This window comes from Mirounga angustirostris, unplaced genomic scaffold, assembly GCF_029215605.1.
Source record: "Mirounga angustirostris isolate CCGP_5_RB_7025 unplaced genomic scaffold, mMirAng1.0.hap1 SCAF_12, whole genome shotgun sequence".
In the NCBI taxonomy this organism is placed as follows: Eukaryota; Metazoa; Chordata; class Mammalia; order Carnivora; family Phocidae; genus Mirounga; species Mirounga angustirostris.
In genome coordinates this window covers 79,811,930-79,825,820 of record NW_026991720.1, presented here as the reverse complement: position 1 = coordinate 79,825,820, position 13,891 = coordinate 79,811,930, and positions in this window count along the sequence as shown.

Here is a 13,891-nt window from a genome sequence, read left to right as displayed (position 1 = left end):
ATCATTTCAGCTCATATTAGCAATATGTGCTTTATCTGCTTCTTTATCTGTGCTTCAGGAATAAAGTTCTTGGATTATATCTTGTCAGATAATGCAAACAGCTTAATAACAACTTGTAAAGGGAAAAAGATGAGCACCAGCAAATTATTTTTTGCCCCTCTGGCTTTTCTGTACATGATAGGCTGTAAACTATTTGAAAGTAAGGACTTGGGGTGCCTGGGTGGCTCAGTTGGTTAAGCGTCTGCCTTCAGCTCAGGTCATGATCCTGGGGTCCTGGGATCGAGCCCCACATCAGGCTCCCTGCTCAGTTGGGAACCTGCTTCTCCCTCTGTCTGCTGCTCCCTCTGCTTGTACTCTCTGACAAATAAAAATAAAATCTTAAAAAAATAATAAAAGTCCAAATGATTAATAATCTCTTCCCTTTTTTAAAACTGCCAAGACTTCTCTTGTGACATTAAATTAAAATGCCGCCCTAGTCAAATTCTTTCTTTTTAAAATGCTTCACTACTATCCCATCTATTTACAAGAACTACCATCAGCATTCTATTCATTTTAGTCAATGATCACATTTAGGACATTGTAATTTGGAAAACTAGGATAATTACATAACATATTTAAGTCTATGGATCTATCTTGGAATGTATTGGAGCAACCACTTAACATTTGTATCATTGTTTGTAATTTACAAAACACATTCAGTATAAGAATGTCTTGGAATCTGCTGCAAGGCATGCGAGGGAGATGATGAGTCAGTTCTCTTTCAGGAACATGGCATGGAAAGAGCCAGAAGTGTCTAGCAAGACACCCAATCCCCCAACAACACTTACTGTAAACCCTCTTTCCATCTATCTTCAGCCTTTTCTCCTTAAATATCTTAGTGCTTCACAAATGCTGTTTCTTCTTCAACTTTTTTTTTTTTTTGCATGAAACTGACGAATTAGAAAATTTCTACCAATCCCAAGGTCCATATATAATTTTCCTTTTCTCTGTCTTCCTTTATGCTCCGGGCAAATTGGTTTTCTATTTCTGTTTGTTCTCAAAGCATTTTGTAACTTCCAGTAAGCCGTCCACATATGGTAATACTATTTTCTGTTTCTCTCCCTCCCTCTCCAAGAATTCAGTACACAACTCCTGATTTGGTGACTGCGGAGGTCAAGTTTGAGTAATTAACTTGTTTGTACATTTGGAGTATTGAAAGTAAGGGTAGAGGGATACCTGGGGGGCTCAGTCAGTTAAGTGTCTGCTTTCGGATCAGGTCATGATCCCAGGGTCCTGGGATCAAGCCCCACATCGGGTTCCCTGCTCAGTGGGAAGCCTGCTTCTCCCTCTCCTCTCCACTCGTGCTCTCTGTCACTATCTCCGTCTCTCTCTCAACTAACTAAATAAAATCTTTAAAAAAAAAAAAAAAAACAAAAAAGAAAGTCAGGGTAGAGGTGCAGTACATTTGGACTTATCTATAGCACTGAGTGTAGAGATTCTGGAGAAGGCAAAGAAATAGAATAGAACCAACAAGCCTACTTAAGATTCCACCTGTGTTTGTAGTAATAAAATCCTTAATACTTTTCCAATGAATAAAGTTTTCATTTTACCTGAATTATATTCACCTGAGCTCCAAGGCATTTTAACAATTTCTCATTGAAACATTTTGTGTGTAGATAATTGTAACATTTTAATCCCCTATACAAGAGAATTTAGCTTTTACACTAATTTTAATTTTTGATTAAGAAATAATTGTTCATATTGTAGGTACTTCTTATACCGCAACAATTAAAAAGAAGTGGATAAAGAAAGTATTTTTTTTTTAAGATTTTATTTATTTATTTATTTGAGAGAGAGAATGAGAGAGAGAGAGAGAGAGAGCATGAGAGAGAGGAGGTCAGAGGGAGAGGCAGACTCCCTGTTGAGCAGGGAGCCCGATGCGGGACTCGATCCTCAGACTCCAGGATCATGACCTGAGCCGAAGGCAGTCGGTTAACCAACTGAGCCACCCAGGCACCCATGAAGAAAGTATTTTATAAAACTCTGGGAAATATATCTTACCTCAGACTACACTTCTTAATATCAAAAGTAACAAACTAAATCTATCCTATGTATTTGTTCTACAGGGAAAAATTCTAATAGAAAGACAGGTCTACAATCCCTTATCAGTAGTTCTGGGGGTCAGATGTATTTTGGAACTTAATACGGCTTGGATTTCTGAAAGGTAGAATGTTGATGATACTCACTATTACCTAACTCCCCAGAGGGGTCTGGAGCAGCACTTCAATTATCTACAGTATATTACTATTTCTACAGTAAATCATATAAGTAATTTTTATCTGCATTACTGATTTTGAATAAACAACTTTTCTCTTTTTTCTGGTCAAGGTTTGCAGCTTGATGAATTAAGCACAAATTTTCATTGAATGAGTAAATTTTGCTTGCATTAACAGTTCCTCTGTAAGTGCTCATAAAACACGCACATATATTCATCCAATAATGGCCATAATGAGCATTAATTTAAGACCTAGAAGCTATCGGGCAAACACTTTCTGATCACATTTTATGTTAAACTAGGTATTACATAAAGAAACCCCCCAAAAACTGTAAAATTCCTACCCTCTTAACATTAAAATTATAAAAACTATTTCCATAAAAATTCTTAACGTCAAAGAGGAAGTAACACCTAAAATAAAAAATTTCTTAGACAAAGTGATATGAAACTATATATGGAATTGTTGGACTTAGTGAGAACAGTAAAATCAGAGCTTGGAGAAAAATACAGAGACTTAAAATCACATAGTTTGTGAAGAAAGTATTAGATAAATAAATTAAATCTTCAAATCAAGAAACAATAAAAACGAAAGTAAAACTTCAAGTAAGTAAAGGATGGAATCAGGAAAAGGTAAATTAGGTAATCAAACAAACTTATTAAATAGACCAAGAAATATTTTTTTCCGATGAATAGCTAAAAAAATTGATTGTAAACCTTTTTAAAAATAGGAGGATACAAGATAAGCAACAGAATGGGAGGTAAAAGGTACAGTGGGTATTAAACTATGAATGATTACTTTTCCAAGTTTTAAAAAAATTTATAGGAAAAGAATGATTCCTAGCAAAATATTAATAAATATTGACTATAGGAGAGGTAAAAATTCAGACCACTTTTTATACAAGGAAGTGAGAACATAAACAACTGTGATTTCTCTTCAAGTGCCAGACATGGTGAATTCTATAAAATACTAAGGAAAAAAATTTCTGGATTGTTTAAACCATTCTAAAGCATATAAAGGAAAACTTGAATTCTTTTACTGAAGCAGATGTAACTTTAATATAAAAAATTATGTAAATAGAATAAAACTACAGAATTCTACTTATGTCTATTAATTTAAAAAATCTTAATACTAGGGAAAAATCATGCAACATAACCAGGTGAGGTTCAATTTAGAAATGCCAATGTGTTTCAATATCAATAATTCAACCTATAAATAGACCAAAAGAGAAAAATCACAGAATCTTCTTCATTGTTATGAAACACATTTGCTAATATTCAACTTAGCAATATTTAATATGCATTCCTAACATATAAATCTACTGGCAATTTCTTAATATAGCATGACAAACATTTAATAATGGGAAAAGTTCCCTTAAAACTGGCAACAAGAAAGTCTAATATCACTTCATTTAATATTTTGAGGGCTCTACTTGCAGGCTCATAGAAAAGATGAAACAGAACTAGAGAAGTTTGCCACTTCCAACAAAATACAAGCAATAAAGACAAAATTGGCCACACGGTCTCAGGTAAGACCATCAAGTACTCCCAGTGAGTGATATCCTCAGGTATCTCTCTCCCCTGAAGTGCAGGCTGGACCTAGGATCTGCTTCTAGCCCATAGAATATGGCAAAAGTGAAAGAATTTCGCAGACATAAACTCCCAGATCAACGGATTCTGAGTTAATCAAAAAGCAGATGGCTGTGACTGGACTTGGCTTCCAACAGCTGGCCTAGACATCATTAGCCACCATGGCGGAAGATGGCAAGAAACTCCATGTGGCCTCTAACAGCAGGGATCATCCCCGGCTGAGGGTGGGCAAGAACACAGATCCTGACATCTACAGCTGCAAGGAGCTGACAGATGGCCATTCTGCCCATCACCCTGTGAGCTTTGACGAGAATTCCAAAGTTCAAAATAGCAGTCCTGCAAACACCTTGACTCCTGGCTTGTGAGACACTGACCAGAGGACCCAATTATGCCATGGTCAGACTCCTGACCCATGGAAACTTGTAGACAATAAATGTGTTGTTTTAAGCTCCTCAGTTTGAGGTGATTTTTTTTTTTAAGATTTTATTTATTTGATAGAGTAAGACATGGCGAGAGAGGGAACACAAGCAGGGGGAGTGGGAGAGGGTGAAGCAGGCTCCCTGCTAAGCAGGGAGCCTGATGTGGGGCTCAATCCCAGGACCTGAGCCAAAGGCAGACGCTCAACGACTGAGCCACCCAGGCGCCCCAGTTTGTGGTGATTTGTTATGCAGCTATGAAAATATACACTTCAAATAACTAGAAAAACTAGACAATGTATTAAATAGTATTTAGAGATGGGATAATAAGTGGTAGGTAGGAATATGATAACCACAATAAGGGAAATAAGGTGAGTTTTAGGGTCTGACCAGCTTTCTGCTTTGAGTCAAGGCCAGGCTGCAGTGATGGCAGAATCTGAGGAAGGTCTTGTTGGGTGAAGGTGGTCAAGGTCTGAATTCAGAGAGGCCCAAACAGCTACATTTTGTGGGGTACAGTCAGTCCTAGAAAAAAAAAAATACTACATGGAAAAGGAGAGGGGCCTAGACATTTGCAGAAGAGTCTCTTAAATCTTTGGCTGAACATGAATCCATTCATACATAGCTAGGTATCATTTGTGCTCCACAGTGGGAAGACCTTCTAATACATGGCCATCAAGTAGACTCCTTAGCAGGGTATAACCCTAATAGTAGTGGAGCCAAATTAGCTCTAGAATAATGGCTACTCTGGACCTGTCCTAACTAAGCTTTGCAGCAAGGCTCAAAAGGTTTTTAGTGGTCTTTATTAACAGCTTACCAAAAACAAAACCTAAGATGATTTTAAGAAATGTAACAGAGCCAGCAATCAACTAAGTACACAGACATTACCTGGCATCCATTAAAAAGTTCACAGGTAGGCAAGGAAGCACAAAAATATATTCCTTAATTCAGAGAAAACGTAATAGGAACCAACCATGGAGTAACAGTGATGTTAGATCTGGCGCACAAAGAACTCCAACTGTTACTGTACATATGCTCTATATGCCCAAGAAAGCAGAGGGAGACAGGAACATGAGGAGACATGGGAAATATTTAAAAAGACACATAAGAAATTTCTAAAGATCAAAAACACTATCTTAAATGAAAAATACACTTAAGACACTGCAGGAAATAATGACTCCGTAAATTTAAATACAACCTGTCCCAAACGAAGCACACGAGCAATCCGGCTCCTGGTTAAAAACCTGCACATTTTTTTTTAAGCATCAAGACCATAAGCCTTTAAGACTCTCTGACAGTCCACGTAGGGGCAAGGCTAGCAGGAAGCTGCCTTCTCCATGGCAGACTTGGTCTACAGCCAGAACTTGACAGTCTCTGAAGAGAGCAATGGTCAAGGACCCACCTATCTGGCTGGACATGCCCTTCCCATATTTGCATTCCTAGCCCAGTCAGGTTCATTCTGAGGTCTTTACTGGCCTTCAATCATCTCTCCTGAGGCCTCCTTTTGGGTGGACATGGGATGGGGGGTGGGCAGGGAAGGAAACACTGAAGACAACTGTTCCTACTCTGATTCAGTACCCCGTACTGCTCCCCATTTAGCCTACCCCCACCACCACTGTCTCTCTGATCTCAGCGCCCACAAAACTGCCCACACACTGTGTGTGTGTGTGTGTGTGTGTGTGTGTACCATCAACTGTGAGAAGACTCCACCATGACTGTACTGAGCCACTTTACCCTCTTCCAGATGTGTTCCATGAGGGTCAATGGAACAGGGGAAGTGGACGCATTCTCCTGTTCTAGCCTCTTGCTTACATCACCACAGAAAGTGATAAAAGGCTTAATTCTTATTTGGGGCTACTTTTCTTAGCTACTCCAACACCTGGTAGCTCAGCTCTCTCTCCCCCAGCTCAAATGAGCTCCTGACAACTCAAAGAACATCCATGATGTAAGAAAAAAATACCAAGTAGTTCAACATTATGCAATTGGAGACACGGGAGCAGCAGGAGGGGATGCTGTGCCTAACAGAAACATAGAAAAATAGCCCAAATGGTCTAACTTTGAAAATATAAATCCACAAGACCAAAAATTTTATTGGATCCCAAGAATAAATTTTTTAATTTATCAAGATAAAAACTGCCATTTTTAAGTAATATGATTGTTTACACTCTTCATGGAAAACTATTTTAACAAAATAAGTAACATAGAAACTTACACAATTATCAAAATAGCCATATAGTAGAAAACATTCAGAAGAAAAATATTTACAGTAGGTAAAAAAAAAAAAAAAAAAAGCAGGGTTGAATTTCTAGAAATAAAATTTACAAGATCTGTGCGAAATCTAAGTTTTGAAAATGAAGAGAAGGATTTACTCCCTTTTGTGTGATGGTCTTGAATATCTCAATTATAAAATGATACCAAGTTACCCTAATACTTGTTTTATTTAATCCCAATAAAATATGCAGTAACTTCAATTGCCTAGAGAAGATTAAATTTCATATAAAAATACAGAAATCATGTGTTATGGGGGAAAAGGTAGTAATAAGGAAAGACTAGTTTTATTATTGCGTAAAGCCACAAGAACTAACAATTCAATACTGAGGGCGGAAGGGGAGATTTCAAAAAAAGACACAGATGTAAATAACCAGCGTATGACAAACACGCATTTCTGATCAGAGGAGAAATATGGATTAATCGATAAATGAGCTAACAATAGTGTAGTAACTCTTAATTAAGCATTCAGGAGAATGACTCCTGAACAAGCTGAATCTCTTCCATATTCCTTTTATCTTTGAGAATGCCACAAGAATTAAAGATAAATATATAAAAAATATTTTAAAAGTATAAAGAATGTAATAAAAATATAAAGAAAAAACTTTTTAGTATTTAAAAGATTAATTTTTTTAAGATTTTTATTTATTTATTTGAGAGAGAGACAGATAGTGAGAGAAGAGCACACAAGCAGGGAGGAGAGGGAGAAGAAGGCTTCCCAGTGAACAAGGAGCCCGAAGCGAGACTTGATCCCACAACCTGATGAGATCATGACCTGAGCCAAAGGCAGACGCTTAACCAACTGAGCCACCCAGGTGCCCCAAAAGATTATTTTTTTTAAGACTTACTGATTTATTCGACAGAGAGAGTGAGCGCACAAGCAGGGGGAGCAGCAGAGGGAGAGGGAGAAGCAGACTCCCCGCTGAGCAGAGAGCCCAATGCTCCTGGAAGTGCCCCTAAAAGATTAATTTTTAAAAATGATCTTGAATACCAATGTCTAAGCATTATACCAAAACTTGAAACTACTGATCTGTCCATGAATTTGATCACCTAAAATTTTTAATGTCTGTATAAAAAGAGTATTACAAACAAAGAACATGTCTATGGTTTGCAAAAAGCATGTATTTCACAAAAAGCACAGTAGAGTTGTGTATTTAAAAGCTCATAAGGGGCGCCTGGGCGGCTCAGTGGATTGTGTCAGCCTTCAGCTCAGGTCATGATTTTAGGGTCCTGGGATGGAGCCCTGAATCGGGGGTCCCCACTCAGCAGGGAATCTGCTTCTCCTTCTCCTCTGCCCCTCCCCCTCTTGTGTGCACACCCTCTAATAAAATCTTAAAAAAAAAAAAAGCTTATAAAACCAATAAAACTACCAGCCAACACTAACAAATAAAGTGAATGAATTGGCAGTTCACTACAAAAGCATGCGAAATGGTGCTCAACCTCACTCTTAAGCAAGGAAAATACAAATCAAAACAATGACATTGAGGTATTGTTCTCCTACACCATTTAACAAAGGTAACATTTAGAACTTCCACCGGTATAATGGGGGTAGCTTTCACATTCTTTGTTATAGAATGTGGTCAACTCTTTTGAAGGAAATTTTGTAATTACCATCGATAATAAAAATACACTTATTCTTTGATAGAGCAACTCAATTTTTAGGAAGCTATTTAAAAAACATTCTCTGATATGTTACAGTATTTGCAAGAACATGCGGTACTGCATTTTTGCATTAGTGAGAGAATGAAGACAACCAATACCCAAGGATGTATGGACTGGTGTAAAAAATTATTTACAATACAGGGGAAGGTTGCATGGTTGATTACAAAGTAAGGTATGAAATGATTTCCAAGATTTATTTTAAGCTTTCAAAGGGGCAGAAAAAGGTATACACTGTGTTTAAAACTGTGGGGGGTATGTTTATAACATATCCATGATACTATGTAAACTGGTCTATGCATAGACTATGTCTGGGGTAGCTATACTTGGATCCACTCAGAGAAAGTAGGAGCCCAGAAATAAAAGGACAAATATATCACTATACATCTTAAACCTTGAAAAGAACTGCTGAAAATTCTTTGCAAATTAAGAAGTTTCAGGTTATCAAAACTACTCAACATTAGCTAGCTCAAGGAATTTTTTTTCCTTAAAATATTTTTTTGTGTTTTCATACAGGCTTGGAGTTATTCTTGTAGTCTATTTTCAAAGTGCAGAACTTCAGTTTTTAAAAATTGAGTAACTGTCATTTTAAAGGAGTTATCTGGAGGTGCACTGCATGTATAATTTACAGTCTCACTCATAGTTTACTTTCAGTCAATTAACTTACTACACTGAGCCTAGCCATCTGCACTCCATTTACACTTTTTTACTTTGATGTGTTGATCTCTAATTTACTAGTAAATCCTAATAATGTGATAAAAATTATCATATAAAAATCAAATAAAAATTAAATGAAAGGGTGTATGTGTATGTGTAGACAACTGCCAGTGATAGAAATTAAAAAAAAAAAAAATCTAAGGAGGTGCAAGTGGGCAACTTGATTTGCAAAAATCAAGGGGAGGAGTTTTCTTAGATTTATTCCCTAAACAAAGTTTCCTAAACCTACACTGGGAAACAAAGAGAGTGTATGTGGAAGGGCATAACTACCTGCTCACTTTGTCATGAGTGGATATGAAAACTTGGCTAAAAATTTATCCTACTTTCTTTTAAGATTTTATTTATTTGACAGAGAGAGACAGCAAGAGAGGGAACACAAGCAGGGGGAGTGGGAGAGGGAGAGAAGCAGGCTTCCCGCTGAGCAGGGAGCCCCATGCAGGGCTCGATCCCAGGACCCTGGGATCATGACCTGAACCGAAGGCAGACGCTTAAGGACTGAGCCACCCAGGCATCCCAGAATTTATTCTACTTCTTATGCTATTCATGTTCTTTTATATTCCTAAATTTGGAGGACTTAACAAAGTTCTCTAATATATCCTCCAAATTGTTAATTTTTTTGTCCTTCCTGCATCGGGTTCTGTTTTTATTTCCTAGTTCACCAAAGTTCTGTTTTTTGTTTTTGTTTTTTTAATTTTTATTTATTTGACAGAGAGAGCCACAGTGAGAGAGGGAACACAAGCAGGGGGAGTGGGAGAGGGAGAAGCAGGCTTCCTGCTGAGCAGAGAGCCCAATGTGAGGCTCGATCCCAGGATCCTGGAACCATGACCTGAGCCGAAGGCAGACGCTTAACGACTGAGCCACCCAGGCGCCCCATGTTCTGTTTTGTTTTAATATTTTATCTATTTATTTAGAGAAGGAGTAAGCATGAGCACAGGGAGGGGCAGAAGGAGAGGGACAAGCAGATTCCCTGCTGAGTTGGAAGCCTGATTCGGGGCTTGATCCTAGGACCCCAAGATCATGACCTGAGCCAAAGTCAGAACATCAACCGACTGAGCCACCTAGGCACCCTTAGTTCACCAAAGTTATTGAAACAAAACCTGTCAGTACCCTTGACTGACTGCCTATAGTGTGAATGCATGTGAGGGAAGCATCATGCTTTTCACTATAGTTTGGGGATTATTTGATGGAAGCTAATAGAGTACCTTCCCAGAATAAACGGTCTACAAGTTCAGATATTTGATGCTATGACACGTTGCAGAAGATCACTAAATACCATATAAGGAATTAAAGATTTGCTATCTTAAGACACTATTTCGGGGCACCTGGGTGGCTCAGTTGGTTAAGCGACTGCCTTCGGCTCAGGTCATGATCCCGGAGTCCCGGGATCGAGTCCCGCATCGGGCTCCCTGCTCCGCAGGGAGTCTGCTTCTCCCTCTGACCCTTCCCCCTCTCATGTGCTCTCTCTCATTCTCTCTCTCTCAAATAAATAAATAAAATCTTTAAAAAAAAAAAGACACTATTTCATATATACCAATTTAGCAAGAACAAATTCTAAATGATTGTCTCCCAAAGCTGCAACAATTCCATATAGTGAGTACGGTATATACCAAACACTGTTATGGCACTAGGAGGACTTCAGCCTTCCTAATTTGTAGAATGTAGCTGTGCAGAAGAAAATTTTTTGCTCTATGAAAACAGCATTACTGATTATGCACTAAGTAAAAATAAAAATACAAAACTATATAAATAAAGGTGTCCACTGCAACATTACTATACCAGGCTTTTGAAGAAAGTTGGAAATAATCTAAAGACGATTTCATAATCATCTTACCTCAATATAATGCAACATTATGCAAATACCTTAACATGGAAATATTATGAAATATTAAAGCAAAAGCACATACAATGGCATTAGTCATAACTCATTTAAAAATTAGGCATTTCTGGGGCTTAAACTTGTGCCTTACTTTACTTTTGGTGATCACCTCCTTCAGTCTGTCTGGCTTCTCAAAGAATTGGTGTAGTCATAAAAACTTACTAGGGAGAAAAACGTCTTATGAAATGGGCATGGATTACAACAACATATTTTGTCTTCAATGTGCTGCTATAATTTAGTGCTTGGAAGAGGCACTGCTGAAGGTCTGCCCTGAGAATGAAATACGCTCCATTCATTTTCCAGATGTAAACAGCTGTAAAACTACATGGCTGGGCAGACTGGTGATGACATAAGAATATTATCCTTACCCTCAGACCAGTTTCAACGGGTCCAATGGCAAGGATGGTCCACAGGTATCTCTTAAATCTTATTACTGAACGTGAAAATCTAAACATATTCAGATAAATTTGAATCCAAGTATATGGTTTAACAAATATTTTTTAAAGATTTATTTGACAGAGAGAGAGAGACAGAACAAGCAGGGGAGAAGGAGAGGGAGAGGCAGGCTCCCTGTTGAGTAGGGAGCCTGGCGTGGGGCTCGAATCCCAGGACCCTGGGATCATGACCTGAGCTGAAGGCAGACGTTTAACCGACTGAGCCACCCAGGTGTCCCAACAAAGGATTTTCCACAAGCCATCTCCCCAAATATTCCTTAAAAAGCAAACTTTACTGCATTTACTATTAATTCACTGGGAAAATTGAGTTTAAATAAGGCCTTAGACTGAACCTTTGTTGCATAGGTTGAGAGATACCCGTGCTGGGAAGTAAATTTTGAATTAATCCCATTCATTCAACTCATCATTTTTTTGTTCAAGCTCCTCAAGTTTAGTAGTAGTTTCTCTGTGATATTGTTTGTTCTTTGCAACAAATGACAAGAATTCTGTTTTTTTTTAAATTTTTATTTATTGATTTTAGAGAGAAACAGAGAGAGATAGCACAAGTGAGTGGGGGTGGGTGGAGGAGCGGAGGGAGAGGGAGAGAATCTCAAGCAGGATCCCCACTGAGCACGGAGTCAGACACGGGACTTGATCCCTGGACCCCAAGATCATGACCTGAGCCGAAACCAAGAGTCAGACACTTAAACGACTGAGCCACCCAGGTGCCCCTAGAATTCTCTTATTCTTACACAGATATTCTCACTGCTGAATTTGTGATTTACATTTCAGGCTTTATTCTCAGACTTCTCTTACTATTACTTGCTCCTAAGAAGAGAGAGTCTTCCTTTTCCTGGTGGGCCAGTAGCTCATAAAAATGCATGCACAACCCAACGGTCTGGCCTTAAATCCACTTGCACAACTTGGATCAGCTTAGATCAGCTTCTCTCTTCACCTTCACCAGAGCAGTGCTGCCTGGAAGGCCAGAAACTCACATGAATGAGACAGAAGAATCCAGATCGGACTTTTCAGCTGAAAATATGTGACTTAGCCTCTTAGCTGCTTATTACAGAGGCACAGATGCTTCCCTGAAAGTTTAACAGAAGGTGGGAAACTTTATTTTAAAGCTTCATCTGTGCAGAAAGAAAAAAAAAAAAACACGAAAGCATATCCCTTCAGTTTATTTAATTTGTTTATTCAACTAAGCAGAGTGGCTAAGGACGGAGTTAAAAAGTCTTAATAGAAGTTTGCATTTTACTTCATTTACCTATTAATTGTAAGAACATTAAATGAAAGGTTCATAGATTTAGGAAAGATGATCTCCCTTTAACTTATTAGGTCTAAATTATTTACAGGACATATTTTTATTATTTATGTTCTAACTGAATAAATTCAGTTTTTCTTGTCACTTAACTATACCTACACAATATAAACCTCAATTATTCAACTATAATCAAAAGGCATGTATGTTTAAACACATTTTCTTAATGCTCATTTGAAAACTAATTAAATGTCTCCTAAATAAAATACACAGTAAATATTTGTTTTTGATGGAAAATGGTATGCAGTTTATATCCAATGAATGACTACAAATTTTTAGTGTGTTTCTAACACTCTGTCCATATCAACTTTTCTATTGGGTTTAAAGTTTTAAGAATGGTATATATAGAATAAGTAACTAGGGTAGAAGGAGGACATCTGTCTGGCCAGATGGATCAGGTAAATTCATTCTAGCCATAAATAAATAAAAAAGATGGCACAAGTGGATCATCTCCCCTTCTAACCAGATGTGAGATCTCTAGACTAAAAGCTTAACGGTTAGCATATTTACTTATTCCATCTATTTTATTGAACACCTATGGCAGACACAGAGTAAGATATCAAGATTCAAACTGCTACCAGGATTTAAAAATACCACACTTCTTTCCCTATGAAGCTTCAAGTCTAGTGGGCCTAGGAAGGCCTGCCAATTAACCATGAAAATACAGTGTTACTTGCAATGCAATAGAAGTAGGTACAGTTTGTCATAGGATTTAAGTGAATACTCACTAATTGCTTCAGGTAGGTTAGGAGATAGCCCTCCACCTCCATCCTTCATGACATTTGTTTTTGCATAACGGATAGACATGTTTCCATGTGAACGGAGGAGAGAGCATTTCACAAAGAGGACACAGTTTATGCCAAAGCACCAAGACCGGAAGGGCCGCGGGTGCTATGGGGCCCGAATATTCGTAGTGGCCAAGTGTGGAGTCCCCTTGCAAGCATGGCAAGAGGTGAGGCTCTTCCCACAAAGGTTAATGTTTAAATGGTCTTGTGAACTATGTGAAGGCAATTCAGTTCACCTTGTAGGAGAATTTGCAAGTTTGGAGAACGATATGATCAGCTCTTCCCTTGGCAAGATCCGAAAGAGAGGATTCTGTTCCCACACTCAACCAAGCATGGGCAGAAGACAGGGTGCGTAGTGTGGGGCAGTCACAAAGGGTGGTGCATGAGCCAGGTACTAAGAGCCAAAGGAGGAGGGGAATGAAAGGTCCTAAGAACGTGGACCAACACAGTCATGCAAAGTGGGTGGCTTTAGAAGGAGCAGTGACCTCCTGTCACAACACAGACCTCACAGGGAAGGAACCTGGGGATTAAATGCCTGAACCTTTCTTCTCAACAGCCATCTCCTGCTGAGACTTTC